At 46.7% G+C, this 25,322-nt stretch overlaps 1 long non-coding RNA gene across 1 annotated transcript; it reads right to left on the reverse strand.

Moving 5' to 3' along the window:
* Positions 1 to 11,152: 11,152 nt before the first annotated feature.
* LOC148005049 (uncharacterized) lies at positions 11,153 to 19,376 on the reverse strand. Its single transcript, XR_015622213.1, has 3 exons — positions 19,278 to 19,376; positions 11,924 to 13,013; positions 11,153 to 11,805 (listed from the first exon to the last, which is right to left on the reverse strand). It is a non-coding gene; the product is annotated as an uncharacterized LOC148005049 (long non-coding RNA).
* Positions 19,377 to 25,322: the final 5,946 nt, after the last annotated feature.

Raw genomic sequence — 25,322 nt, forward strand, 5'->3', positions numbered from 1 at the left:
TCCCCAGCTCCGAAAAAAAAAAAGAAAAGAAAAAAAAAAAGAGAGAGAGAGAGCAAGGAGAAAGCCCAGAGTGCTTGAGGGAAGAGGGAAGATTGTCTTGGGGAGAAAAATAGCCAAAGCAAAGGTCTTGAGGTAGGAGTGTGTCTAGCATATAATGGAATAGAAGAAGGTCATTAATAAAGATCAGTGTCTTTCATAAATCAAAATAGAGTTTAAGAAATTCAGCACATTATTTTTGAATCTGTATGCCGAGCTCCAAGGCCACATGGATGAGTAAAGCAGCCTGTCCTTGTAAGTTCATCTTTAAATACTGGCATGGGTGTCAACAGAAGGGAGGGGCTTCTGAAGGGAGGGTCTCCAGCAGGAAGGAGGGGCTCCAGCAGGAGGGAGTGGATGTAGGAGAGCCCCGCCCTCCTAAATCTTCGGCTTCTTGTCATTACACCAAATTATCTATGCTCTATTCACCTGCCTATCACTGTGGTGGTAGAATGAAGTAGATAATGAGGGGATCTAAAAACTGAAGAGTCATGCAGAGGTGAGAGGTGACCAGGGAACCCAAGCGATGTAGCCATCATCCCAAGCTCCCTTCCTTTGCTGCCCTCCCTCTGACCTCATTGCCACTCACTTTGCCTGCTGAGAACTATGGTGCTGTTCATTCAAGTCGATGCAAATCTCCAGCCTGAAAAACACATTCACGGTTGTCTGTTTTGCAAAGGAAGTTTACCCATTCTTTCTATTTCGCCCTTTCCTGATCAGATAAGTCTATATTCGGTGCTAATTTTTAAGTCAAATATGTAAGACTCTAACCAACAATAACAAAACCAGACCCACGGGTTGCCTAGCTCCGCGCGCTTTGAAAATGTGTTCAGACGGTGCGAGGATATTAATAGGGAGACAGGTATCTTATTTCAGGCTACAAAGCAGGTCCTACAGCGAGGCATGGAAATGCTTAAACAGAAAAGAAGAGCTCCAAGCAGGCATGTCTGAGCTGAGTACCGGATTCCCAGCTTCCCTCTTTGAAGGCAGGGCCTGCCAGCTCAGTTTTGAATGGAACAAGCTCACTGTGTGAACTCTTGGTGGTGGGAGGTCCCGCAGGAAGGGGGCCCTCTGGAGCTCATCTTGGCTCTTTATTTCACAGGTGATGGTACCAATGCCCACTGGTGACTTTGAGGCAACGGGGAGATTTAACTTCAAATTCAGCGTCTCTCACTCCAGTGTCATTTGAGTAATAAATGCCTGTTTGCCATTTCTAGAGGCCAGGGTTCTAGAGTCTGGTATTCTAGAGTCCGGTGTTGTAGATGTGTTTCCCTGTCCTTTTTGTATGACAATTTCACTGCAGACCCAGGACTTGCAGGGTGGGCAGTGGGACATTTTTGAGAGTTCACTAGGAGGAGAGACTGTGTTAAACTTTCAGATATTGGGTCTGGGTCACAGGCTTACTTACTGGACTGACTCTCTCTATCTCTCCCCCCATCCCTCCCTCTCCCCCTCTCTACGTGAGATTTTATGGCCTTGATTGTCCATCCCACTTTTCCAGATTCGGTTTGTGTCACCTCTAGGATCGTGATCTGAATTAGGTGGGAGCTCTATGAATAGAGGAAGCTGGCTGTCCCTAATGGGTGTCATCAAAGGACACAGGGCTTTTCACCCTCAGTACCCCCTGACCCTAGAGTCCTATCACAGTCCAGCTGACCTGCCCTCAGGAGTTCCCTGACCTCAAGTTTACCAATTGGTACCCTGCCCCCAATCTTTGCGAATGGCAACATTGATGACTCAGCTCCCCACACTGATAAGCAGCTTTCTATGCCAGATCATAGCTATTAAAATGATCTCCAGAGCCAAACTAGGAAAGTGGCAATCCCAGCCTGGAGGCATTTGGTCATCTGGCTTCTCTGTGCCTCAGTTTCTTTGTTGACAAAGCAGAAACAATAAAAGAATCTACAGCATGCAGTTACTCCAAGCAGTTTGTGTAAGGTGAACCTTTGGGACAATGTCTTATCTGTAAGTATGACATGAATATTGTTTGTTATTTTTAGAATTTACTGGGGAGGTAAGATGTGTTTCCCTGTCCTTCTTGTATGACAGTTTCACTGCAGACCCAGGACTTGCAGGGTAGGCAGTGGGACATTTTTGAGAGCTCACTATAGTAGATTGTATACCTGCCTTCCCTACCTGGATTCACAGAGCCAGAGAAGTGTCCTGTTGTGTCCTATTGTGTCCTTTTCTCAGTGATTAACACCATGTCAAGGACATAGTATGTTCCTAATACACACATGTTGGAATAATGACTTGTGTCACGTTGAGAGTCAAGTCTGTAATGTGGCATCTGTGACTTCATTGATTTTGCTTCCCCTCAGTAAACTGCTCATGACAAACAGTCTGCTAACTGTTGCTTGGTGGCCATCCATGAGTGGTCTTGTGGTTTTAAAAATAAAGAGGCATTTGTTCACTAACCACCATTCACTGCACACAGAAACCCCTCGGATAAGGTCTGAGAGCTGGACGGCCCTGTGTGTACAGAGATCTGAATTTAGAGGTTAGGCTGACACTGTGTCCACTTAACTGAATGACAGCCGTAGGTTTGCCCCCGAGGCCTGTGAGCTCCTGAGCATGAAGCTTGTAACCAATCAAGGTGCTGAGTGTCAGAGGGGCGCTCAGTCGAAGATGAGCAACATCTGTGTCATCCACACACGCAGGACTCAGGGACATGGAGGGAGAGGAGGTGGGATGAGTGTAAGAGCCAGTGGGCAGAGAGGACTGAGGCAAAACAGCATGTCGTGGGCATGGCGGACTCAACCAGTGAGCTCAACTGGCAACCAATGTCTCCATCTGAGCTGAGGGCTCGCCACACTGTTGCTGACACTGTTTCAAGAAGTATCAAGAAGTAGGCTGGCTTTTCTTTGAAACGTGCATTTAAAAAGAAAACGAGAAAAGAAATCCTCCTCACCAACCAAGTGGAATCAAACAGTGTCCCCTGGACAAATGATTGGACAAATGAGCACACCCCTAAGGCCGAGATTCTCAAGCCTCCTAGTGCTGCAGCCCTTTAATACAGTCCATGCTGTGGTGAACCAGCCATAAAGTGAGGTTGTAAGTGTCATTTTCTACTGTTATGATTCATAATGTAAATATCTGATATGCCGGATGTATGATATGCGACTCCTGTGAAAGGGTCTTTGTCCCCCGAAGGGGTTGCGACCCACAGGTTGCAGCACCCAGGAGACCCTCACCGGGTCAGGCTTATTTTCCCTCTCTGCCCCTACAGCTCTGTAGCACATGGCAGACATGATGCCTCTCTATCTGCCAGTGTTGGTTTAGGGAGAGAGCTGGGGTAAGAAAGGACCATTTTTTCATTGCATTTGTAATCTACTTTTGGTTGCATTCTCAGCAGCAGCGACGGTCAAAACCCCTCAACACTGTCATTTATTGGTAGTCACAAGTACAGATAGTGATCTAACAAATTACCCATTCAGCAACATTTAGATGTTAGCCAAAGCAGTAATATAGATGTTTATAAGCACAACGAGCTTTTCTGTGTATGCACTCAGAGTAATACATAAGCAGTTTAAACTAGGATGAGTTCTCAAGGATAGCAACATAAGCCCTTCACCTAGCTCATAATACGATTTTTTTCAGGCCAGCTTTTCAGATCATCTGATAGGCTGAGTAAAATGTAGGGTAAATTCTCTACAATGTGGTGGTCAACCATTCCTTGTGCCCCTCAGTGTGCAGGTTGGGCCTTCCATCTAGAAGAATCCGGGGCTTGCAAGCGGGCCCAGCAGGTAAGGATTTTTTGCCACATAAGCCTGACCTCCTACCTCCTGAGTTAAGTCCCTGGGACTCCCTCGGTGGAAGGAAGGAGGCAACTCCCACAAGTTACCCTCTGACCTCCAGCCTCATGCTGCCAGGCGTAGCGTGTGGATATGATCTTCCACACAGAAGCATACACACAAAATAACTAAGTGTAAATTTAAATACAGCACACATGCATACAAACATGTGCTCGTGTGTGCATGCGTGCGTGCGTGTGTGTGTGTGTGTGTGTGTGTGGTGTGTGTGCGCGTGTAACACACATAACCCTTGTAAAAGCTGAAGCTTTTATTTTTCTGTCCTAAGCACCTCAACTATCCACTGATGAATTCGAGCTAACTTGCTGAAGGGACAAACCAGCTAACGAATCCCAGCTCTGCCCTCCCACCACTCGGGCCTTAACTCTGGTGCCAGACACGAGAAAGGGAAACCTCCAGAGCGAGCCACACTTGACAAAGAGAAGAGCTAGACGCCTTTTGAACCATCCCACCACTCGACTGGTAGGACTACTCCATATCAGTGCCTGCGTCTCTCCCTGTGGGATCTCCTCCGTGTCTTAGAGTGGGCTGTGGGGAGTCCCCAATGCCCTTCTCCCTGTTGCTCCTGGAGGACACTGCTGGTTGGCCACAGCTCTTTCCCATGCTGCCTGGAGGTCTAGACACTAGTCTCAGCTGTGCCGTTCCTGACCTAGCAACTGTGCTTTATGCTGTCATCTGTTAAGAAGGGAGAGCAGGTTACTCCTGTAGCCCATTAGCAGTCTCTGGAGCTGTGGGCTGTCCAGAGAGACCATGTAACCAGTGAGTCAGAAACCTGACTGAAGATCTGGTGGCTTGAATAAAAATGGCCTCCACACCCATAGGGAGTGTGGCCTTGTTGGAGTAGGTGCGGCCTTGCTGGAGGAAGTTTGTCATTGTAGGGATGAACTTTGAAATCTCAGAAGCCCAAGTCAGTTCAGTTCTGCTGCTGCCAGTGGATCAAGATGTAGAACCCTCAGCTCCCTCTTCAGCACCATGTCTGCTTCATGCCGCCATGTTTCCCACCAAGATGATATTGGATTAACCCTTTAAACTGTAGGCCAGCTCCAATTAAATGCTTCCTTTATAAGAGTTGCCGTGGTCACAGTCTCTCTCCATAGCAAAAGAAATCTTAAATAAGACACTTGGGGTGCTGCACACATCTCTGGGCCCCAGCATTTAGCATAGTCCTGTTCTTTCTCAATGGTGCCGTCTAATTTCAAGAAGGAAAGGCCTGAAGGTGTGGGTCACTGCCCCCGAACCCTGCTGGGAAACTAATTTGGTTAATAAAATATTTGTGGGGTTCTTGCTGTATCTGGGGGATTCTAGTATATTCAAGGACTCTGAACCTCAGAAGGGATAAGAGACCTCTAAATGCAGACAAGGATTAGAGTAAGGAAGGAAGAATGAGAGTGAGCTCCTAGGTCGGGAGACCGACATTCCCTGACATTCTGTCAGGAAAAGGCAGAAAGCTGGGAGGTCAGTTTCTGTGTCTGGCTCCAGATGTGAGTGGAAGGAAGAATGTGCCCAATTGAGAGGATTTTTTCCTGTGGAGAATTTCTTAAGCTTCAGACATGACTGTCAAAAAAGAACAGAGGTGAGGTATGAAGCACACGGAAGACGAGTTTGACACAATAGGGTCAGAGAAGTTCAAGGCCCGTCCCTCTTGGCAAGCTTGACAGGAATGTTAAAACCCAGCCGGGGATAGGGAGCCTATGACAGTAAAATTTTAAGGCTTCATTTTTGGTAAAATATGACTTACTGTCAGGTATATGAGTTGGTAGCTTTGATGCAAATATGTAATAAACCTCACCTCTTCACTGAAATCTGAAGAGATTTTCTTCATATCAATAAAGGCGCGAGTGTGGTAAAAAGGCTTTTGATCACTTCACATGAAAGGTGTTGTGGATTGTTATACTGTCACCATAATTAAAGTACCGTGGAGTGTGGAAAAATCCTGCAGATCTCCCACCTGCCTCTGTTTAAAAGACACTTTTGTTGAAAACCCCACTCACCCAGCTCTGGTGTAGTTTTGACCTTGTAGTTAGAAAGAAACGTTTTAACAAGACAACGGTCTTCCAGGCCTGCTCCAGGCTGTGGACGACACTGGCCTTCACAAAAATAAGAGTTTCTCTGCAGCAGGGATGTCCTAAGAGTTTATTTGATCAGAAAAAAAGTTCTTTAAGGGCCTCTCTCCTTTCTCCTCCCTTTCGTCTCTAAGACTCCCGTCTGTTAGTGAGATGGGAAGTTTAAGATGTTTTGTTTTTGTTTTTTGTTTGTTTGGTTTTTTTTTGTTGTTGTTCTTGTTGTGATTTTGTAATACGCTGTACACACCACCGTGTCCGCTCCACAGTCACAGGCTGAGACTGGCTGAGGGTTTATTGTCACTCAAGTACAAGGTCCCACCTACGCACGCACGCCGGGCATCACGAGAGTAGCCTCCTCCGCAGCGGCAGTGGCGTTTGGTTTCCTATCGAGTTCTTGTTTTGATAAGGTGGCAGACAGGTTTGTCCTGCTCAGCTCCTTTTAGTGGATGAATACAAGTGTCTGACATTCGAAAAATGGACTCAAAAGAAGAGAACATGCTCTCTTACTTTTCTCAAGCGGTCCAGCACCAGACGGGCGCGAGGATGGTCGGTGATGATAGCCAGGCACCCCACATGGCCTGTTCGTGTGGTTTTAGTGCCGGGCGTGTTGTGTCTGTTTATTGTCATTTTCTTTGTGTTTAGTGCAGCATTGAGGCACGATAGCAATATAGCAGAAATTGAACTTGATCGTGGTCTGGCTAATGCGGCTTGTAAAGCCATCTTGGAATTTGGCAGTGTTGTGGCTGAGGACGGCTCTGCTGGAAAAATCTGTTAAGGACTTTATCTCCTGGAGGCTTCCCCTGACGGCTCACCATGGCTGGCATTCAAGTTCAGTTCTCATGGTGGAGTTAGGGAAAACCAAAGAGCTATGCTTCTACGCCTCGTGGCATCCCGTGTCATTTAAGGCCATAGAGTGTGTGCTCTGTGTGTCCTTCTCACTCATTCTTGAGCCAACTTCTCCAGGCCAGCTTCAGGAACTGGGAGTAACGGCATGTTCTCTGTTGAGCCCCTCCCAAACGTGCTTACGCAGTCCGCCATTCCGTCTCGAGGACGTAGACCCCGTTTATTCGCCCTGTGAGAAGTCCCGCTGTGAGTGAGCGGATCTTGAATTTACAGAGTGATTGAAGACAGTGGGCATCTTTTAAAGCGGATACACAAACACTCCCTTCGCTATTTGGGTTTTCCTGAATATCTTTTGATAAAACCATTTTATCATTTTTCTTCAGTTGGATCCCTACCGAGCCTCTTGAGGTGTTTTGCACCAGTTATAGTAGAACAGAAGCAAACTGCAATGTTCAGATGTTAACATTGCATCTGCCCGTCTAACGGAATCGACTCTGCTCCCCGTGCTGTATTCCAAATGCGTCTCCCAAACTTTCTAGGAACCTAATTTTATTGCATGCCCACACTAGCAGTCTAGATTCGCATCTTTATATTTTACTTCTTTTTCTCCACTTCGATTTGTTCAAGACTTCCACCCAGGTCAGGATGACGTCATCGGAATGGGTGTTCCTGGGAGTGCCAGAGACAGTAATCACAGTATTTCATCGTTGAGTGTGATGTTTGCTCAGGTTTCTAGCTGACACTCCGTCTCGAGGGGGAAGTTTTTCCAGCTTGGAGGAGTTGGTTTGCTGTGCGTGTTATGTTTCATGAAATGGTTTTTCTGCTTCTGTTGAGATGATCATAGATTTTTTTTCTCTCTCTTTTTGGTTTGTTAATTGAGCGCTGTTTTGAAATGTTGAACCAACATGACATCCCAGGAAGTACGTTCTGTTTGATTTTTCTCATTTGTGTTGAGAGTGATTTTAGTTTGCTTAGAAATCCCAAATCGGACAGGCAGTTGTGTGAGCTGCCTAGAGGCTAAGTGCTTTGTTGGCCTCCACTAAACTCGGTTGATCTGCATACTTGGCTTTTGGTCATAGGCTCCACAGTCGTTCTCTTCAGAGGTTTGTTGAAGGTTGTAGGAAGATATAAAGGTATTTGGGATGTACCCTTAACTTTTAAAAGTTGATATCCTAGAGGGCTAACGGGAGCATACTAACGGGAAGTTGGATGGGTGGAGCAATTGGCAGTAGCTCTCCTTATGATCCAAGAGACTATAATATAATATAATTAATATAATGTTATATATATATTCTATTCATCCATACCTGAGAAATTGTAGAAAAGTTCAAGCAGTTCCACAAGAACAGAGAGCATAAGCTGCCACAGAATCAGAAAATCCAGAATCCAGGACATAGGCTAAAGACTAATGATCTCTTGGTTTCCATGACAACCAGAGGTAGCTTCCCCTGATAACCAGAAGCTTGAGCTTTCAGTGTCACTTCAAGGTCCTGCTTCTCATGTTCTGTATTTTCTTCCTTAAAGAGAAATTTCAATTTGTACAAGCTTCAGATTCTAAAAATCCCGAGTGTACCCCTTACAATGACTCAGTTTGCCACCTAGCTATCAAGCCTGGATGGACCCTGTGCTCCGAGGGCCCCTTCCTGGCAACCCTGATAATTCTCTCCGTTTAGCAATTAGAGCGGCTGGCAGATTAAGTTACCCTGTTGCTTCCCAGCTGGGCTGGAAGAACTGTGGATGCCACAGGGAAGCAGCATTCGGCTAGCTCGCACGTTGCGCTCCGAGGGCGCACGTGATCAAATTCATTATTAACGCTGAGCCGATCTGGTTACCTTGATTGACACTAAGTGATTTCAGCCCAAGCTATATTTGTCTTCACGGAGGGAAAACGAGCGCGGTGGAGCTGAAAGGTTATTTTCCTCTTCAAACACGTTTGGGGCTGTCACTGCAGAGTTACGCACCCTGACATCAAAATCAGTCCCACGGGCTTTGGGAGACAGAAAATGACATCATGGCCAAAAAATGGTGTCAGGTTAGTTTTATTTTTTCACTTACTTTTTGAACCCTGACAGAGAAGTCGGTGGGTTGTCTAGAATTTGCAAGGCTTCTAGGCAAGGAAAAGAAGAATTAGTGGCGGCTACACTCGTTGGTCCCACAAAGAGAGCTTCCAGGGTATCTTTCTCTACCGTTGGAGCCCTTCTCTTTCACTGCGAAGCTTAATTTGTTTTATTTTTTAAGGTTTTGGTGTCTACTTTACAAGCCTAATGAATTATTTAAACTGCTATGGAATGAAATGCTAAGCTCCTAACTATTTTTATAGCACCCAGAAGAAAAGTACTACCGGTAAGAAACTGCTGTTGAGCCCTGATGGGATAGCACTAATATCTATGAGTGACCCGGTTCTACGTTTACACTGTTGGGTTGTGAGCATGCGAGCAACAAGGCAAACCCAGCATCAGAGGAGAATCTGAGAAGGCTGGCCCAGGGCTCTCAGCAGGAAGGTTAAATATGATGGAGGGGGTGGGGTGGGGGTCTGACCCTGAAGACACTGTGTCTTGAAGGGAACCAGCTCTCCCCTGAGAATTTATTCTTGGGATGAAGTAAAAGGTTACATTTAATGAGCAATGTTTTCTTTTTTTCTTTCTTTTGAACTTTTATTTATTCTTTGAAAAATTCCATACATATATACAATGTATCTTTTTATTGAAAATGCTTACTGTATATTCCAATTACAACTTCCACCAATCCTCTCCTCTCCACTTCTCCAACCACTAGACTGCGTTCTCGCCTGCCCCTCTCTCTCTCTCTCTCTCTCTCTCTCTCTCTCTCTCTCTCCCTCTCCCTCTCTCTCTCTCTCTCTCTCTCTCTCTCTCTCTCTCTCTCTCTCTCTCTCTCTCTCTCTCCCTCTCTCTCTCTCCCCTCTCTCCAGAAGACACCAGCAGAACAGAACAACAAAAGGCACATCTTCATCATCCCCTCCCCCCAGGAACCCCTTCCCATCCCCCGTCCCGACTCTGTGATCGTCCATATTTATTCATTTAACCTACTGAGGCCAATTAGCGATGTCCATGTTTGCATGAGTATGGGGTCACCCACTGGGGGTGCGGGGAACCTACCGCTGGCCACACTCCTAAAAACGGGATTCCTAGTAGACAAGCCAGGCACCAACTGCTGCTAATAGCTCCTTAGCTCGTCCATGCTGCAAACTTTAAGGGCGTTACCTTGCAGTGATTGTTCTGGTGGAGAGCTCTTCTGGGCTTGACATTAGAAAAGGAATGGAAGAGTGAAGTGTCAGAATGGGAAGCTCAGTGCTAGACTCTGTGAACAACGACAAGACTCTGGGTTCGATTCTAGTTGGTGGGTAGGCGGGTTGTTTTCTGAAGAGAGAGAGAGAGAAATGGTATGGAGTCAAGTAGGTGGAGAGGATCTAGGGGGAGTTGTAGGGGGAATAGGGTGAGGTGGGGGTTAGGGGTGCAGTGAGGTAGGGATGGGATGAGTGGGAGTGAGGGATGGGCAGGTGTCTTAGGGTTTTACTGCTGTGAAGAGACACCTTGATCAGGGCAATCTTTATACAAGACAACATTAAATTGGGGCTGGCTTACAGTTTCAGAGGTTCAGTCCATTATCATCATGACAGAAAGCATGGCAGGATACAGACAGACGTGATGTGGAGGAGCCTAGAGCCCTGCATCTTGATCTGAAGGCAGCCAGGAGGACAGGAGGAGACTGTCTTCTGCTGGCAATCAGAAGGAGGGTCTTTTCCACAGTGGGTAGAGCCTGAGCAAAGGAGCCTCAAAGCCTCCCATCCCCAGTGACTCACTTCCTCTAGTAAGTCCCCACCTTCTCCAACAAGGCCACATCTCCTAATAATGCCATTTCCCATGGGCCAAGCATATTCAGACTACCACAGTGAAGTGGGGGTGTGTGGGGAGAGTGTGGGTGGGTGAAGATGGGGATGAGTTGGAGTGGGGATGGAGTGAGAATGGGTAGGAGTGGGGTGAGATGGGGTGTGGTGTAAAGGTTAGGTGGGGGGGTTCAACCCCTTGTTACTGTTTTGGTGCATCTGTCTCACAGCTACTGTGGAGAGACGGATCCTTTTGCACAGTGGACTCCCAGAATCCAAGTGGGCAGATCTATGGGAAGAGGTGTGAGAAACATCATTCCGGCAGCCTGTGTGTAGAACGTTTCTTCACTGACTTCATCAGAGTTAATGCTAAGCTTCAGATCGTCATGTTTTAGTTCTGAGTTTGCATTGACCCCTAGGAAGCCAGTCTTCTCTCCAGGGACAGGGGGTGGGTTTCGCATGCAGCGGAGAAAAGTGGGAGACACCACCCAGTGATCTAGGAGAAAGAACATCTTAGGAGAACACGGTTTCTTTTATACAAAGGCAAATAAAATGCATGTAAACAGGCATTTTTTATTTGACATTAAACTTTATGGATCCAGAGCATGTGTTTTGTTATAGTGGTGACTAATGCCTTTTAAAAATGAGGTTTTGAAATACCATTCCGCTTGTGTAACTGAGACAAAGAACTTCTGGCGTAAACCCCTATAATAATAGTTGATTAGCAACGAGACAACTTGAGGTGCCAAAAAACGTTTTCTGCAAAACCTTCTACTAAGTGAGAAAAGAGTTGTTTCTTTTAAGTTCCTCCAAGTGGCTTTTATCTGGGAAATCTTTCCAAGTAGACCTCAAATTTATCATCTCGGTGTGCAGAAATATTTATCTGCATCAAATACCCTGGTTGGTTCGTATTTCCTTGTCTAACCGGGTCAATAGGAGGGTAATTTGTTCAAAAACATCTAGTTAAACGTAATTTTATTTATGAGAGAGAGGATGGCTAGGATCCAAGAATGAAACATAATAAACATATTAAAATTGTTTATTATTAAGAAACAATGATCTTTTCCTCAGCATTGGTTTTGCAGGCCTTGATGATGGCCCATCTTTAGGCTGCAGAGGTCCTGAGCAATGGCAACTCCAGCAACAGTTTTCATGTTCACGGGAGCACCCCTGTTTTGTGAAAACTAGAGAGGCAAACTGGCTCTTCCTAAAAAGAAAAAAATGAGTTACTGAAATGATATGTGTGCAGGCGACAAAATACTTTTCCCAGACAGCATTATTTTTAACCATAAAATTTATAGATAATCGTGCTCGGTCTCATTCACCTGGGTGTCTCGGCAGCTGGACTTCTTGGCATCCCGGATGTAGCATCCACACAGGTGTCTGTCCTGCATCATCCGGGATTCCGAGCAGTGTGGACCCAGCAGAAGTGACTGGGGCCTGATCTGTGTCTTGTCCTGGAATAAAGCAGAGCTGAATGCCCTCCCCTCATCGTATGTAGAGAACGCTCTCAGGCTTGAGACCTCACAGTGTGGAAATTGAACCTGTGACCAACTGAAACTTTGAGCATATCTGCCACACGTCTCTTCACTTGCTAATAAGGAAAATGATAATTTCTTTTCCAGGCCTTGTGAGGACTCAACCAACTGTCTGTACATAGCTGGAGCACAACAAATGTCCCCGTGCACCTCTTTCGGGAACCTCTTTTCTGTTCCCATCATCAAGATGTTCCGGGACCCGAGGGACCTTGTCAGTTCTCATTATGTCTCCGAAGATTTTCTAGAATATTTCTGTGTCTCTGCAGTCCTGAGGCCACTCTGACTTGACACCGTTCTTGACGACCCAACGTGGCTTCAGAGTTTGAACGTCTCTTCTGGGGAGGCGAGGCCCAGTGGGGAAGTCTCTCTGCCATTCTCTCTATGCCTTCAATCCTTGCCCCCTCTCCTCCCTCCGTGCTTGTCCTTAACCCCTGGGGAGTGTTCTGGCGATGGTTGTGGTCACTGTAGAGTTACAGGCATAGTAACACCAAAGGGCACCACTGTGCATGAGTCATGACCGGTAGGTAGGCTCTGGCCCTTCTGACTGTCAGAGAGTAGAAGCAGCTGTCCCTCGGCATCCGTAGGACCCACGACCTGGTTCTGCACACCGTCAGTGGGCCACTTTTCTAGACTCTTCCCCAGCAGCCGCACTGAAGGTCCTTTGTTTAGATCAAGCTGTGGTTCTGCTTTCACGATGGTCTTCTGAGACCACAGGGCCTCCCCAAACTGGACTTGCACATGTCTTTGTGCACTTCTACAGAGAGCATCTAGAACATTCATTGGCTTCTCAGAACCACCTGTTGCTTGTGAATAGAATATTTTTTGTGTACTCCCTTGGGGCCACCAGGAGTCTTGGCTTCCAGAGGACCTCCCAGGCCTGAAGACAGATAAAATAAAGGTTATACTCCCTGTGTTCAGGGACTGGGTGCTGAATGCCATTTGCTGGGTGCCACATGGTCACTCACTCCTAGGCTGAATTCTGCTAAAGATATGTCCCTTTCTACCATCTAGACAGCCCAGGCAGAGCACAGAGCAGGGAGCTAGGGATAGAGCAAGCAGCTGAGTCAGGTTTCACTCAGCATCCAGAGCCTGGACAGGAGAGGCTGTAGGTCTTGATATCTCCCTCAGCCCTGCCTTGGTGGAACCAAGGACTATGGTTCTTTGGTGGGGTCTCCCTGGGCTGCCAAATGAGGCCCAGTGCTGTGCAGCCTGTCACCTTTCACAGCCAAATGCCATCGGTCTCTGGAAGGTGTGGCCCGGTCACAGAGCTGACAAAGATGGGCATTGAAGGCAGGCAGGAAGCAGGTCTGTAATTACGGAGGCAACTGATATGCTGTTCCCAGGGGAATCACCTTTCAGCTTAGAGTGTCGTCGTCATTCATGAGCCCTGTTCTCGGTAACGAAGCGAAGCAGGCCGGTGTGGCTGGGTTTGAGATAGGACTTGTGGTCTTCTCTTTCTGTCCTCCCCCGACCCCTGCCTCTCACCGCCTCTCCCCAAACTCCAGACTGTCTTTTTTTTTTCTTTTTTTCAGAGCTGGGGACTGAACCCAGGGCCTTGCACTTGCTAGGCAAGCGCTCTACCATTGAGCCAAATCCCCATCCCCCAGACTGTCTTTTAAAACTAGGTTGAATATCGCTCTTTCGGGCAGCCTTCCAGGGTTGCTGTTCCCTAATATGCGGCTTGCTCTAACACAGATTTGCAGCTTCCGTGGGTAGCTCCTTCTGTTGTAGCTGGCCCTGCAGGACATTGGGAAGAGCTCAGAAGCTGGGATCTTCCAAATGTCCGTTCCACTGTTTGCACAGGGGTGACAGTAAATTCTAGCATCCACTCCTAGGCTCTGTGCGGAGACAGCCGCCTCTAGCTGTGTGAGAGCTTTAGTCTTGCCTCTTTTTCCTCAGAATACATACCCAGTGCTCACTGAGGGAACAGATGGATGGACACAGGGGTAGGTGGGAGGGTAGATGTTGAGTGTGGTGTGTAGTGCCTATATCTAGCCCAGCCCTGTTCAGCACACTTCTCTAAGAGATCCCAGCATCATTGATGAAGGCGAAGGCCAGCATAGGGGCCTGGGGCCTGACAGACATGGGGACCCTTCATGTCTTTGGACACTGCCTGTTGCTGTACTGAGGGAAGGTGAGGGTCCTTGCTCTAGTTGGCTCTTGGCCGACACCAGGATGAGAGCACTGTCAGCACTGGGATACTTGTCACTCAGCTTCTGGCATTGCTCACACACCCTATTCTCACTGGGTCACCTCAGCGTTGGGAGCCTGGGCCTCACTGTACGGTACTGTAGGTACAGGGAGGGGCTAAGCTAAGCGCAACACAGATGCACTGCTGCTGTATGGGTTTGGGGTTTGTTTATCATAAACGTAAATAGTAATTGCAAGCAGTGGAATTTCTGATTTATGGAAAATTCAACTATGAAACAAAACTCTAGTATTTCCTTTTGAATGTGGCCAGTGGGCTATGGGAAGCAGAGTGGTTGAGTATGAACCCGCCGTGACATCTTTAGACACAGGGAGAGGCGCTTTCTTCCCAGCTCACAGGGTTTCCCCTCCTGCCTAAGTCCGCATAGCCACTCCTGCTCACAATTTCATTGTAACGTGCTTATGAGTTTTATAGTTTTTTGTAATAAAAATATGTGTATTTAGTGAAATTAACTTGACAAATATGTTGTGATCCAAAGTTCTCTGTGTTCAGCGTTTTATCAAATATCAAATGAGATGGTTTTTTTGCAACTGATCAAAATTCTATAAATATAATAGAAATTTAAACGAATAATTAAAATAGAGGGGTACTAGGGATTTACTTGCCCTCCTGCAGGAGGGAATTCTTTTGCCAGTTTGCCACCCTGACTACATTCGCATCAGCCCGAGACCGTGTCATGCCTCTGTTACTGTCTCCTAATACACAGAGAAACTGTGTTCATGAGATACAAGGGGGGCATAAAGGAAGATACAGCGTTGACGCTCAATTCTTTCTGCCTCAACCCTTCCCAGCTGTATAGCAAATCACTCCAGACATTATTGCTAATGACCTGGAGTTGATTCGATCCAACCAATTGGTTGGATGCAAAATTAGCCGGATGGCTAAGAAAAATGACTTGTAGTCATTGCACACATTGATCTTTGAAAGTTCCAAGGAAGAGATTTGCCTGAAACTTAATCATGTCATTTTTATTCTCATATGATGTACCTTATTTTACCTAATGTGTTCTGAGAAAGTTAAAAAAAATCAAAATATTGTTAATGCATCTTGCAAATACAAAGTTTTTTTAAAAAGCATTTTCCTTATTTGTCTATTTTGTGGGGGGACATGATGTGTGTGTGTGTGTGTGTGTGTGTTTGTGTATTTAAACACATGTTGTTGGAGTTATAAATTAAGTCCATTTTGTTTGAAAATTTTGCTTACCTTTTATCTAACTTAGTCAATCCAAACCCGCTGTCAAGGTTGACAGCCAAAATCAGAGCAACTTTCAGTCAGAAAACATCAGACTCTGCTTTTTTTAAAAAAAAAAATGTTAACTTGTTTTTATTGACATGTGTGTATCCATGTGAATGCAGGGCCAGTGTGTGTGTGTGGGGGGTATCCATGGAGACCAGAAAAGGGCACAGGAGTCCCTGGAGTTGGGATTCTAGGCAGTTGTGAGCCACCTGACCTAGACTCTGGGATCTGAACTCGGGTCCTCTGGAAAAGCAAGAAGTGTCTATTTTGTGTGTCTGTGTGTGGCATGATGTGTGTGTGTCTCGGTCACTGAGTTACATTTCTACGCCCAGCAGCACGCGTCACTGAGACACTCTTGTATATGAGTCCTACCTCTGGTAGATGGTGAGGTACTGAGGCTTAAGAATTCCACTAGGCATGGGACCAGCCCTCAAAGAAGTGCTTGTTTGCGGGGAGGGCAGGATTCTGGGAACACTCTCTCCAGAAGCGTTTTCTCCTCAGCCTCCCTCCTTCTCCACCGGTTCTTTGCTTCCCTTTCTTTCATTCTCAGGGACAAGAACTATTTCCACTTCTCAGTAGGTTGCCTCTTCCAAATTTATGGCCACGTGCCACTTTGTGATGTAACCTTAGTTAGAAGGAAGTTGTTTGAAGCTGTGACTAAGAGGTCTTGAGTTGAAATCATAGTTACTTAGGGGGAGCTCAAAAATCCAATGGCTGGTGTCCTCCTAAGGAAAAAGGAGGAGCAGAAGAGACACACACAGGGAAGGCCAGGGGAAGATTGGGGACACAGCAGGGACAGCACAAGGACAGAGAGGGGTTGTCCTGCCACTTGACAAGGACTGGGACCACTAGAGCAGGAAGCCTTCCTCCACAGAGCCTGTGGTGTGTTGACTTTGTTGCTCTGGACTCTAGAATTGTGAGAGAACAAACTGTTGTTGGTTTATCCCCCTTGTTTGTGTGTGGTCCTTTGTCACAGCCTCTGTAGAGAAGGGGAGGATGCACAAGTGGTCATCCCTAAGTAGCCTCTAAGTCAGTTCTTTGACTGTCATTTGAATTTCTTGTTCGAGTCACATCCAATTAATAAGCACATCAGCCAGGCAGTGGTGGTGACACCTTCAATCCCAGTACTGGGAGGCAGAGACAAGTGGATTTTGTGAGTTCAAGGTTAGCCTGGTCTACAAAGTGAGTTCTAGGACAGCCAGAGCTACATAGAGAAACCCTGTCTGGTAAAACAAAACAAAACAAAGCAAAACAGGCACGATGTCTTATTTTCTTTTATGAATTTATAGTCTCTCTAAATGTATGTCGCTTTTTCTTCACCTTTACAGTCTGAGAGAGACTCTCAAATAGACAACAGAACCCCAAGGGGCTGGAGAGATGGCTCAACAGTTAAGAGCACTGGCTGCCCTTGTAGAGGACCTGGGTTGGGTTACCAACTACCTGTAACTTCAGTTACAGGAGGGCTAACACTCTCTTCTGGCTCCGGAGGGCATATATATATATATATATATATATATATATATATATATATATATATATATATTTAACATTTTAAAAAAGCATAAAAACTGAAATGACAAAGGATCCAGAGCAGAAGTTGGAGGGGCAGTGTGTGTTGTAGGGAAGAATCATAGAATCATTGGGTCTTCCAGCTCTAGAGGGTTCTGAAACTTCTCTCTCTCTCTCTCTCTCTCTCTCTCTCTCTCTCTCTCTCTCTCTCTCTCTCTCTCTCTCCCCAGCATTGTAACTCTGTACTATGTGGGAAATGGGAATGGTTTCTGTCTACAGAAATGGAGAACACAAGAGAGAGTAGTAAGACAGGAGGGAGGCCTGAGCACCTACAGGGATAAAAAGTTCCCAAAGAGAATGTTCCAGAATCCTGGCTTTCTCCCTCAAACCACCGCATTTCTGAGGACTGGCCTCCTTCCCAGCAGAATCCTTACTTCTCTGGCATCATGACTGCTGCTTTTAAATGATTAACTGGGTCTCACTGTAGTGCATTTGCCAAAGTGCAAAGGAAGAAAAAAAAAAGGATCTTGGAAATTTGGTCTTTTAATCGTTACTGCAGACTGGTTCTGGGAACTGAAGTACTCCATCTGCAAAAGGGTTTTGGAGAGCCAGTGGGAAGAAGGAAGGGTGGGCTTGTCAGGGCAAGAATCAGGCCTCAAATCCATTACTGCAGGGACCCACCATGCCCACCCACCCTGCCCCCCATGGCTGAGCAGCCTCTGGGCCGAGAGAAGCAGGCCCTGCTGCCATGTTTAACAAGCTTAGCTACTTTAAGTTCATTTCCAGACCCATCTGCACCACTCCTTTTTTTTAAATTTATTTTCTGGTTTTTGGCTGTTATCACAGGAAAAAAGAATTCCCTTTCCAAACAAGCAGCACTGGAAAAGGAGCCTCAGTTAAGGTCCTGCTTCTAATCTTCTGGAGGACAGCAGCCTTTTTCAGTCCTAGGCCTCTGGGTTCACCTTCCAGTGCCTGGTCCAAGGGTCCGGGAGGGAGCCCTTGCTCGTAAGTACATAATGGGGCCAAACTCCACATTGATGCCCTCCCTGACCCTCCAAACTCCAGTTTCCTTCAGTCCTTCCCATGTGTTTACATTATTTTTAGACTTGGGTGAGTGATATAAACCATACAATTTACAATATGGAATTCTTTCACAGATATAAACTTCCTGGCAGCAAGGGCGTTCCCCACGCTTGTCTTTTGTACACTGTTGCCGTTAGCAGAACAGAAGTTGGTGAGGACGTGAATTGACCCGCACATAAGCTATGGTCCCACCCTTAGCTGGTGCGTGCACCTGCATTCAGGGGCCCTCGGTGGTCAGAGGCATTGGGTCAGCTGGAACTGGAGCTCCATGGGGTTCTGAGCCACCTGAGGTGGATGCTGAGAACCTAACCCAGGTCTTCTGGAAGAGCGGGCATTGCTCTTAAGCACTGAACCTTAATTCCAGCCCCAAATGTTCGTTTCTGAGGTTAGGTGAAGCATGATAGGAGGTGGTTAGATACACAGGCCTCCAGATGCCCACTCTATCCTATCACAGGGAATTATACCACTATCCAGATGTTACCCCCAAAACTCCCAAAAAGGAGCTTGTATTAAAGAATCAACTGTCCCACCCCCTCTGAGAAAAGCTGTCCAGTGTCCCCTGTGTTGCCGGACTGCCACTGCGCTTGGCCATCCTGGGCCAGCGTCTTTTCTAGTTTTCCATTCTTCCCTATCTTTACATGGAGGTTAATTTCCTAACTCTTCCTCCTGCCCCTCTCCCAGGCGTCTTCGATGAGTTTGGGGGACAAAGCATCCCCTTCCCTTTCCTTCAAGGTACTCTTTATCTTGCCATTCCAGAAAAAATCTTTTCTGGCTAGGTAGAGCAAAGTTGGTTTTCCCTCTTGTCTTCTTCTTTTTTATGATTAAATTTTATTTTTATCTGTAAGTATGGCTGTGTATATGTACATGTGTGCATATGTGCACATGTATGTGCCCGCAGAAGCCAAGAGGGTGTCTGTCTTTCTGGGGACAGAATGACAGCTGCCTTTAGATGCTGGGAACTGAACTCAGGTCTTCCCGAAGAGCAGGAAGCATTATGAACCACAAAGCCCTCTCTACATTCTCCTCTTCAACTTGTGAAAATGATTCTGCTCCTGTAAAGCTGACCGAGCCCAAATCCAGCCCACCAGGTTCTAATACGCGTACCTCCATCCACAAAGCTGCTGGACCATTTGCCTCCATGCCAGTCTGGCTCCCTTGAATCTTCCTCTGGGTTCTCTGCTTAAATAAATGCCTTTCTATATTAGCTAAATGAGGTTGACCCTCTCAGCAAGGACTTGAGCACTAAGAGGACTTCCGTGTTTGCTGTGTGACTGCTTTCTCACAGTGAGGCCTGCATGCCTCACCCTTTTTGTGGACCTCTTGGTCACTGGCTTCTCCTATCTCCCTATCTAGATCGGCTCCCAATATAAAACACGTCACTCCTCTTCCACAGGCAGGCGATGGGAAGAGAAGTCGGGAGCACTGTAGAGATTAATCTTCATTGTCAGCTTGATTGCTTTGAGAAGCGTCTAAGAGATTAGTTACACACCCCTTGGAGGTGTCTGTGAAGACAGAAGGACTATGATGTGCGCAACTCTCCACCACAAATTGAGAGTTCTGGGCGGAACAAAGGGAACCGATGGAAAACTCCCTCTGGTGTCAGTCGATATTCTCTCCTTTCTTCCCAGGGGCCAACGTGAGCATCTCTATTCTACCGTGTCCTCCCTGCTATGAAGGACCAACACCTCAGACACTGTGACCCCCAAAATAGTCTTCCTCTATTGCAAAATAGTCAAAATAGTCTTACATGTAAACTGGTCTAATTCTAGGGCTAGAATTAGAACCAGTTAGGAGAGGCCATGTGGCTATTGGGAATTGTATGCTGGGTCCTCTGGAAGAGCAGCTGCTTGTCTGCTTAGCCACTTGGTCCCAAGCTGGTGGCACTATTTGGGTAGTTGTGGAACCTTTAGGCAGTAGTCTTGCTGGAGGATGTGGGGTGGGTCTTGAGGTTTTGTACTTGCACCCCATTTCGTGACCTCTTTTCTTCCTGACTACAGACCCAGTGTGATCCAGTGTTCATGTCCCTCCCGTGCTTTCTCCACTATAGAGGGCTGTAAGTCTTCTAACTGTGAGCCAAATAAGGCCTTCTTTCCAGTGGCCTGGCGTCAGGTGTTTGATTACAGCAGTAAGAAAGTAGCTGAGACACTCTCTCGTTTGCTCTTCTCAGTTATTTCCTCATACTGAGCAGAGACCGACTAACCCAACCATGTTTTGGCAAAGAGTCATCTGAGACCTGGCCCCCCTACCACCATGAAGGTCACCTATGTCCCCAAACCCTATGACAGGAGTGTTGTTACACTGAGCTCCCCTGGACTTATTTAGAGTATCAGCACCAACTAAGGATAGAATATTTAAAGGAAGAGTCTTCTAACAGAGGAAACCAGAACATTCTAGAAAAGTTAAATTAGATGTCATCTAGCCTGCGGGCTTCCTGTACTGAGGAGGTACTCAAACCCCAGCAGGAATGATGGGTATTCCTTCAGTTTGCTAAGGCCTGAGTTCTTGACTCTCCAAACATAACATTTAATATTCTTCTTACCTCAGTTGCTATGGTGACATTCTTTATCATCACCATCATCATTTCTTCCTCCTCCTCCTCCTCGTCCTTCATTTCTTCTGTGGGTGGGGGTGTTCTGCCTGCATATCTGTCTGTGTGTCGCATGCAGGCACTGCTCACAGAGGTCTGATGAGAGTATCAGATCCCCTAGGGCTAGTCCTAGAGACGGTTAGGAGCAGCCATGTGGGTGTTGGGAATCGAACCCTGGGTCCTCTGGAAGAGCAGCTGCTTGTCTACTGAGCCACTCTCAGCCCCACTGCTTGTTTTTCTTAATGAGCTTTCTTTGAATTACTTAACTTGGTGTTTTGGTTGTCTGAGACAGAGTCTCACCGTGTAGCTTGGCTGGCTTGGAGTTGCTGTGTACCCGCAGTTCACGGGAACTCGCAGTGGTCCTGTGTCTGCCTCCTGAGTGCTAGGGTCATAGCTGCTTCTCAGCGCATCTGGCTGCTCTGTGAACTTTCGAAAAGGGAGCTCTCAGTTACACAGAGGCTTCTCCAGCAAGGTATGAATGGACACTTCCATGGTGATGACTCTTCTGTCTGAGATATGATACACCTTTCCCTTTTTTCCCAGTTCCCCTCTGGCCTGGGAGTATTTTAAAGCTTTCTTCATACATTCTTTATACATTATCAGGGTTACAACCAGCCATTTCATGTTTTAGTAACCACTGATTCTAAGCTCTGTGCCTTCCAATGTCCTTATTTGTATGTGAGTATAAAGGGTGCCGTTTACAATATTCACTTAGGACTAGTTTCATTATTGGACTTTCTTACTGACAGCAGGTTTTAGCAGGCTCTCTTGGGATTTCATGATATGAAATCATTCTACTTCTAACCCATCAGAGTCTTGTCTCTGACACATCACATATAAAAGCCACTCACAGTGACATCACATTTTAAACTATTTGGAAGGTTAGGGAAACGGTTCCGTGGTTAAGAGTGCTCTGCTGGGTTAGAGTTAGGTTCCCTGCACCCAGGTTGGAGAGCTCACAACTGCCTGTAGCTGCAGGAGACCTGTTGCCCTCTCCTGGGCTTTGTAGGCACCAATAGACGTTCATACTTGTGTAGACGAAGACTCGTGCAATAACTAATAATTAAAGATATCGATTAGAAGGTGAAAGGGAGAAAAATTGAAAAACATGTACTTAATCTAGATATATGAACCTAGAATGAATGGAAATGCTATTAACTCAATAAAAAATGAAAATTAAGCAAAAGATCCAAATAGACGGCATTCCTCAAAGGAAATGTAACTGACCAGTAGGTATGTGATGAGAGAGAGTATCATTAACATTCATAGATCAGTGTTCTTAGCCATCAGGAAAATGCAAGTCAAAGTCACAATGAGATATTATCTCATCTTTACACTCAGAACCGCAGGGAGCAGCTAACATTGGCAAAAGTGTTGAGAAATCAAACTTCCACCTGCTGCTGGTAGTATTTTAAGTAGAACTGTTGGTTTGGAAACCCCTCTGACATTTCTCAAATATGTAAACAAGAGTTACTGCTTGACGACAATCCCTGGGTATCTACCTGAGAGAAGTTAGAGCATGTATTGAACTCAACCCTTGAACGTAGGTCTGCATCGTGCTGGGTGTGGTGGTGAACGTGCATAATCCTGGCACTTGGGAGGCTATGGCAAGGCGATAGAGGGTTCAAGGCCAGGCTAGGTCACATAGCAAGGCCAGATGGGATTCTGGAAGGAAGCTGTCCAAAAGCAAAAATAAAACGGGTAATGTTATTTGTCATAACCCCAAAATCCACCAGCTGGTGAACTGGTAAGTATAACGGGCTATACTTGCATGATGGCGTATTGCTCAGCAATAAAATAAATGCCCTGCCACAAGGTTGGCATGGCTAGACTGGAATACAGGATACGTCCCACATCGTAAGTGAAAGAGGCCATTCACAAATGAGCATGTGTCGTATGGCTCTATATAAATTAAGCATGTGGACATAGAGGCATGTTTGCCTAGAGGGGTAAAGGATGGGACATTGGTGGCAGGGGACAGGGCTAAATGGTGTCTTAATTTGGAGGGTAATAAAAATGCTCTTCTAAAGTTGAAGATCATGATGGATTCTGGATACACTGAATGCCCTTGAACTATGCATTTTAATGGGTGTAAATTGTTTAGTACAGGGTCATATCCTGGTAAAGCTGTTTAAAATCCTGCACGGGGAAATTAGGGTCCAGTTCTGAATCTCTGGTGTATTTGGCACCATAGTGAATAAAGTACAGAAGTAGAGAAGTCTAGGACCCCAGCTTGGGAGAGGGCACCAAATGCCAAGCTAAGAAAAATTTATCCGTGGTTGACATGGAGGTGGGTATTGTTGTCGTCTCCAGTTTCAGTGAGGGAGCTCTGCCACAGTTTGCTTAAGATCACACAGCTGGCAGAGTCAGCTAGTAGCAGGCATCAGACACCAGAGTCCTGCCTGTTAGGCAGTGGTGACTCCCGGGAGCACGGGGCTTGTGCTTTGAACCCACCATCTGGGAGCAATCATGTTTCCTGGACATGATTAAAGGGGTGTTCACTTAAACATCTCTCCCCTTCGCTGTGCCTGTGGCTGCAACCCCCGTGGGCTTCATTTTGGGGGTTGGTGGCAGTTTCTCAGGGTCCTGTGAAAGGAGTCACAGCTCATCAGTGGGAATCTTCTGGGGATTTACAAGCAGCATCTGGGCTCAGGTACTAGGGATCAAACTGCCCAGGGAAGCAAGGCCAGGGAGAGCATGTCAGACACAGGTAAAAACCATTGTGGCTTCCAAATATTTCACCTGTACTGTTCCATACGAAGACTTTTTAAAGACTTGAGATCTGGGTCAGAGTCTCATGGGCACCTGGACAGGGTGATTCCACATGCACTATATTTAAACTTAGATGTGGAGGTGCTTGTCCTCTCTCAATGGCAACGCACTCAGCTCTTAAAGAGGTCAGGGGAACTTGCTGCCTTGACTTGCTTTCATGCATGGACAGCTGATACTGGGTTGGACTAGGAACCCACTATGGCCGTAGAAGTGCCCCATAGAATAATGGGGGTTACCAATAATCACCAGATCTTTGTAGGACCTTGGTGGGCCTGCTTGTTCTGAGTCTCCCATTGTACATGAGCCCCTTTCTGTCAGCACAGAATGAGCCTCCACAGATCCTGAACCCTCCACCATCCTCCAACCAGAGAGCCCCGAGAGGCTGGATGGCATGGGGGGGACGGGAGGCAAAGAAATGGAAGGCACAGGGGATGTTAGCGAGGAACAGGACAGGGAGGTGTTGATTAGCTGGAAGACAAAGGTGAAATGTGAGAGGGACAAATGTGGAATTCAGGGTGCCTGGCATGCACAGGTAGGGGTGGGTGTAGGTGACCCCAGCCTGGTTCGTCTCAGCTAGTCCTGAGGCTTTGTCTCAGATCTCTCAGATTTCACCCCACCCTCTCCTCAGGGTTCACTGTCCTTGTTACCTGGGCTTCTATATCAGCTCTGCTACTCACTGCTTGTGAGCCCTGAGAGATTTGATTCCCTGAGCCTCTGTCCCCTTGACTAAAATGTAGGTTCAGGGACATGGCAGCTGCCCTATGGGACTGTGGCAAAGGTCAAATAAGCTGACTTCCAAAGCACTCAATGAAACAGTGCCTTGCTAGGTACTTAATAATTACATCTAGCCTTTCGATTATATCTAGCCTTAATTATCTAACCCAGTGGCATTTATAATATCTAGTTATCATTGTGATCCATTTCTAAACCATTTTCATCCTTCCAAACAGAATCACTGTTGCTACTAAACACCAGCCTATTCTCTCTGCCCGCTGTGTGCACTGCCCTCTAACCCGCCTGAGATTTGAGAGGTCAGAGTCCACTCCCTGGAGCCACACGGCCTCGGGCCCTGTCCTTTCAGCTCATTGCCCCAGGTGTGCTTCTGCCTCATGCCTGTGCCGTGAGGATGCCAGGTTTCAGGCTATTCCAAGAAGATGTCTCAGTGTGCTGGAGGTGGTCCCAGCAGTTTCTGGTGCCTGTTCAGTATTCAGGAAGATCCTTCCCATCGTGTTGGGAACTTATCTCTCTGACCTACCGTGAACACTGAGGAATTTCTAACCTCTGAGAACCTGTGGCTGAAGATGAAACGCAGAGAAAGCAGAAACAGGAGGCGTAGAGAAGTCACTGGAGGCCACCATTCAAACTTCCTCCTTTTACAAGTGGGGAAACTGAGGCCTGAGGGAGAGGGACCAGAATGACAGGCAGATCTGTAGCCAGGCATCTGTGCCCAAATGTCCAAATGGCCTCAGCTTGAAGCCTGAATTCTCCTCCACGGGCCTTTCCGAAGACTCATGCTCAACTGCCTTCTTTTCCCTTTAGGCAATCTGGGGACCTGTGCTGGTCAGGATTTTGTCAACGTGACATAAGGTCAAGTCATCTGGGAAAAGGGAATATCGCTTGAGAAAACTCCTCCCTAAGATTGACCTGTAGGCAAGTCTGTGGGCCATTTTCTGACGCTGAAGGACTCGCCTGTGGGCAGGTGATCCTGGAGTCTATAAGAAAGCAAATTTAGCAAGCCACGAGGAGCAAGTCAGTAGGCAGTCCTCTCAGGCCTCTGCATCAGTTTTTGC

The sequence above is a fragment of the Rattus norvegicus genome, chromosome 6 (assembly GCF_021556685.1).
Source record: "Rattus norvegicus strain SHRSP/BbbUtx chromosome 6, alternate assembly SHRSP_T2T, whole genome shotgun sequence".
Taxonomy (NCBI): domain Eukaryota; kingdom Metazoa; phylum Chordata; class Mammalia; order Rodentia; family Muridae; genus Rattus; species Rattus norvegicus.